Below are 4,836 nucleotides of genomic sequence, written 5' to 3'. Positions count from 1 at the left end.
AGGAAGGAAGGAAGGAAGGAAGGAAGGAAAGAAGGAAGGAGGGAGGGAGGGAGGGAGGGAGGAAGGAAGGAAGGAAGGAAGGAAGAAAGGAAGGAAGGAAGTTTAGTTAAACTTAGATAATTTCCTTGGGATGAAATATCACAACGCTAGGAGTACTTAAGACGCTAGCATCTACAGCTATGTTATCCAAATAGCGAATACTGCTAATGGTAACTCATGTTTGATTTCCTTAATCTTTGCAAACAATGCATATCACGTTTTGTTCTTCATCACAATTTTTGAATTTAACCTTTCCACTGACTATATAAATTGGGAGATATTGTAGGGTTCAAAACCTGTGGAGGAGGAAACAGAAGTTTAGAAAAACAGATTGTGACAGAAAATGCTGCTGTTGAGTGACACAGTCCAAATCTGAAAGCTGCCCACCTCCTGGGTCAGCGCCCTTTGTGGAAAACAGACTCGGGCATTGACAGTCTTGTAACCAACTGCTTAGCCTGCAAGGTGAATCCACCGTCACAGATTTGTCTTTTTCCTGACTAAACAACAGATGCTAGCAATTCTTTTTTTTTTTTTTCTGCATGCCTACGATCCCTAGATCTCTAGCTTCCTAAATGATTTCTGCTTCTGTTACCAATTTATAATATGTTTGCAGAGTTACAGTAAGAAAAACAAGGAGACAGAGACAGAAAACCCACAGCTGGTGTGGGGATTTGCAACTAGACAACCATGTGGACGGCTGCCTCTTTTGCCTGCCTGGGCTCCAGTGGTTTTAGCTGCTCAGCTCAGGCTCAGTGTCTCAATTCCCTGGTTTCCTACACAGGCAGAGTCAGACACTGTATCACTTTCCAACGTCAATAAAGCAGGACTAATTTTCCTGGGCTGATGAGGGACTGATAGATCTGTTGACCTTTTCTTGGAATGTCATTTACAAGTATGATTAAATTATTCTCCATGGATGAGTTGATACCTAGCGCTGATATATCTTCCTCCAGAGGTGGCAGAAAATCTAGTGCCTTACCCTCTCCTGCACTGTGGAGATCTTTTGTAGGCAGATTACAAATTTTTCAGCCTTCGGTTTGGAAAGGTGACCCTGTGGAGGGTGACTATTTTTATTCAGATCTGTTTTAGCTGATACCATTTTTCTCAAAACCAATTAACCATATCTATATGACTATACCTAAAAAGGCTATTTATTTATTCAATCTGTGAGGGGAAATGGGGACTATAAAAAGAAAGCCAGTCAAATTTCTTGGATGACATCCTCCTGGGAAAGTAAAAAATGTGACACTTTTTAGCATTATCTATTTGATGTGGTAAATGCACCATATAGGTTATTTTACCTAATCTTGACAATAGTGTGTGACATGTAATACTTGCAGTTAGCTTATATTTGAGACTACAATGTGTCAAACATTGTGAGAATAAGAAGGGATAGGGCAAATTTTGTCATTCACTTTACCTTCTGTAAGGAATAATTTTCACTGTTTACTTGACTAGAGTTGCCTAGGAGACATACCTCTGAGCTCTGAGCACATCTCCAGGGGAGATAAACTGAGGAGGGAAGACCTACACTGGATATGGGGATCAGTGTTCCACGGACTGGAGTTCTGGACTGACTAAAAAGGGGGAGAGGAGAAAGTGAGCTGAGCACCGGCATTAAAGCTCTCTGCCTCCTAGTCTGTCCAGATGTGAGGAGGCCCAGGCCCAGGTTCCTGCTGCCAAGAGCCACATCAGTCCTTCCCCTCCATGATGGACAGTACCTTCTTAGGCATTGAGCCAAAATAGCCTTTATTCCTTAAGCAGTTTTGTGAAGTATTTTGTCAAAGCCACAAGATAATAACTAATAGATTTTCCTATGCAGAAACTGAGGCACAGTCATATTAATTAGGCTCCCCAAATGCCTACATTTTCAGCCAGAAATACAGTACGTTTCATAGCTGTTAAATGAATACAGTAGAATCATAATTGATCTAGATCTTTCTGTCTATACAACTCAGTCTTTATTCCCTACCCGGATTTAAAAATGGGGTGTAGGGTTAGCATAAGAAAATCGTAGAGTAAAAATATTCAGGGGCAAGCTGAGGATTTGGCTTGCTTTGTAAATTTCTAACTTCTGATGGCACCTCTCACCCTGTTACCATGAGCTGAGACAAACTCGTTGCTGTTTGTTGTCCTAGATAAGAAATCCACAAACTCTGGCTTCTGTTTAAATTCATCGCACTGCTGTTTTTGTAAATAAAGTTGTATTGAGACAAGCTGGCTCATTTGTTTATACATTGTGCTTTGTGGATTCCCTGTTATTATCACTGCAGCAGAGACTGTGGGATCTACAAAGTGTACCTGGCCCTTAGGAACATGGTTCCTGACCTAGCAGGAATTCCTTGAAATAACCCCAACAATCCTAAAATACACCTGCTATTATGGTCCTTAGTTTATGAATGTGGAAAATCTTGCAGTTAGTAAACAAAAGGGTTCAGTTTATTGGAGAGCACCAAGTATTTGTTTTATTATTATTCCAACTTCTACAAGCAGATCCTCCAGGGAGATGAGCATGACTGAGGCCATGGTGAGCTATAGGAGACCCTCCCTGAGCTAGGAGGGCTGCTGGAACTCTGACCCCAGCTGTTCCTCCCCTTCAACCCTGCTTCTCTCCCTGTGGACTTGATGCCCGTCACTGACATCACCATGAATATCTTTCTACTCTGTTTCTTTGGCAATGGTCAGTATGTCTGTATCCTGTGTTATAAATCCCCTTCAAAATTCGTGATGCCCTTGATCATAAGAAAAATCCAGAATCTTGGGAAGCACACAATTTCCCAAGCATGTTAAGTGTCTGGGCCATAAGACATTTTCTTTCGTCTTAATGGTCTCAATTTCCACACAGTCCAAAAATGTTTTCACCTTTGTTTTCTTGATATAAATTGGGATTGTCTCATTATAAATATTGAAATTTTATGTCCATATTTTTAATGATGCTTGAATGTCTTCCTTGAAATCTACAAACATTTATTAAACATAAGGTATGCTATCTTCTATATTAGTTTTTTTCTGACAGTATTTAGAAATAAATCATGCTGTTATAACTCATCTCTAGCCAATAGTTGCCACATAGATATGTAAGCCCAATAGTGTCAGACTTTAAATAATTTTTAAAAAATATTTTACTTATTTATAAATATTTTATGTATATGAATGTATTGCCTGCATGTATGTAAGTGCACCTATGTCCTTCCCAAAGTGTACGGAGGTCAGAAAAGGGTGTTGAATTCCTCTGTAACTGGAGTTATGGATGGTTGTTAGCCACCATGTGGGTGCTGGGGCTCGAACCTGGTCCTCTGCAAGAGCATCCAGTGCTCTTAGCTACTGAGCCATCTCTCCAGCCCCCTACATATTTATTTTCTGAGATTTTGACTCAACTACTTTTTAAAGTTTTAGTTAATTAATTAACTTACTATTTATTGGGAGGGCCTCTAGCCTAGGATGGCCTAGAACTCCCTATGTAGCTGACCTTGAATTTCTGATTATCCTTCCTCTACCCGCCCCCCAAGTACTGGGATCATAAATGTGCACTAGCACACCCAGTTTATCTGATGTTAAGGACTGAACCAAGAGCTTAATGCATGCTAGGAAGCACTCTACCAACTAGGTACATCTCCCACTTAGTGTTTTCACTGAGATTCCAAGTACATGTTTTGAATCAACAAAAATCTGCTGGAGTGCTTGGTTTGAGGGTCAGCAGGTGTTTATGATCCTAGAATGCTAAGCAATAGTCCTACGAAGCATGAACTATATTGCTGAAATTCTCGTCCCCAAATTTAGATTTGCAAGTGGATTATGCATTTAAGTGTATTTAAATCTTTATTTATAATAATAATTTCCAAGAAGTAGGAAATTATTCAGTAATGAGAGACAGAAACATCCTTAGTGGCTTATTGTTTTATCTCCCCTACAGTTCACTGGGTATCCCAAAACAGACAAGTCCTAGCCAAGTAAGGAGGTGCCAGGGTGGCTAGACTCTCAATGCAGTTTACTGAAAGTTACAAATGCCTCATTGAGTGAGTTTAAGGGCAATATTTTATAGTTTTAATTAAATTCAATGCTATTCAAATGGACAAGTGGCTTAAAAATTCTCCTACAAAGAATCTGTAAGATGAAGGTAATGTTAAGGATATAGACACAAAAAGACAGTGAAGGGTATGATTATGACAGCTACTCAGTCTGTTATATAGCTAGGTAAAAGGAATAATAATATAAGAATATCCAACAAATAGCCTGCCCAAAAGTTTCCAAATTATTAAGAAAGGTATTTAAACAGAACTTTATCTTAATTAATAAACTATGCCTTATATGTGTAAAATACCATAAAACATTAGCTAGCAAGTATAACCGATGTGCAGAGACATATAAAATCAGAATATATCCTTGGGATTTTTTTTTTTAATATTTTTTTTATTTTATGTGTATGCATGTATTGCCTGCATGTAGGTAAGTGCACCCATGTCGTGCAATGCTGAGGAGGACAGAAGAGGCTGTTGGATCCCCTGGAACTGGAGTTATGGACAGTTGTCAGCTGCCATGTGGGTGCTGGGATTCGAACCCGGGTCTTCTGCAAGAACAGTCAGTGTTCTTAACTGCTGAGCCATTTCTCCAGCTCCATACCCTTGGAATTTATAAGCAAAATTATTAGGAAGAATATAAAATGTCCCCAACGCCCTGTGGTTTGTTGAGGGGAAGACAAAACGGGTGTGTAAGAAAGAATAGTCCGAGTGTCTAGAACATCTATTCAATCCTCTTTATGGAAACAGAGGCCCAGTCATGGAGAGGAGCCTCATTTAC

The sequence above is a fragment of the Nannospalax galili genome, unplaced genomic scaffold (assembly GCF_000622305.1).
Source record: "Nannospalax galili isolate Female #2095 unplaced genomic scaffold, S.galili_v1.0 scaffold596, whole genome shotgun sequence".
NCBI lineage: Eukaryota > Metazoa > Chordata > Mammalia > Rodentia > Spalacidae > Nannospalax > Nannospalax galili.
This window is presented reverse-complemented; position numbering follows the sequence as displayed.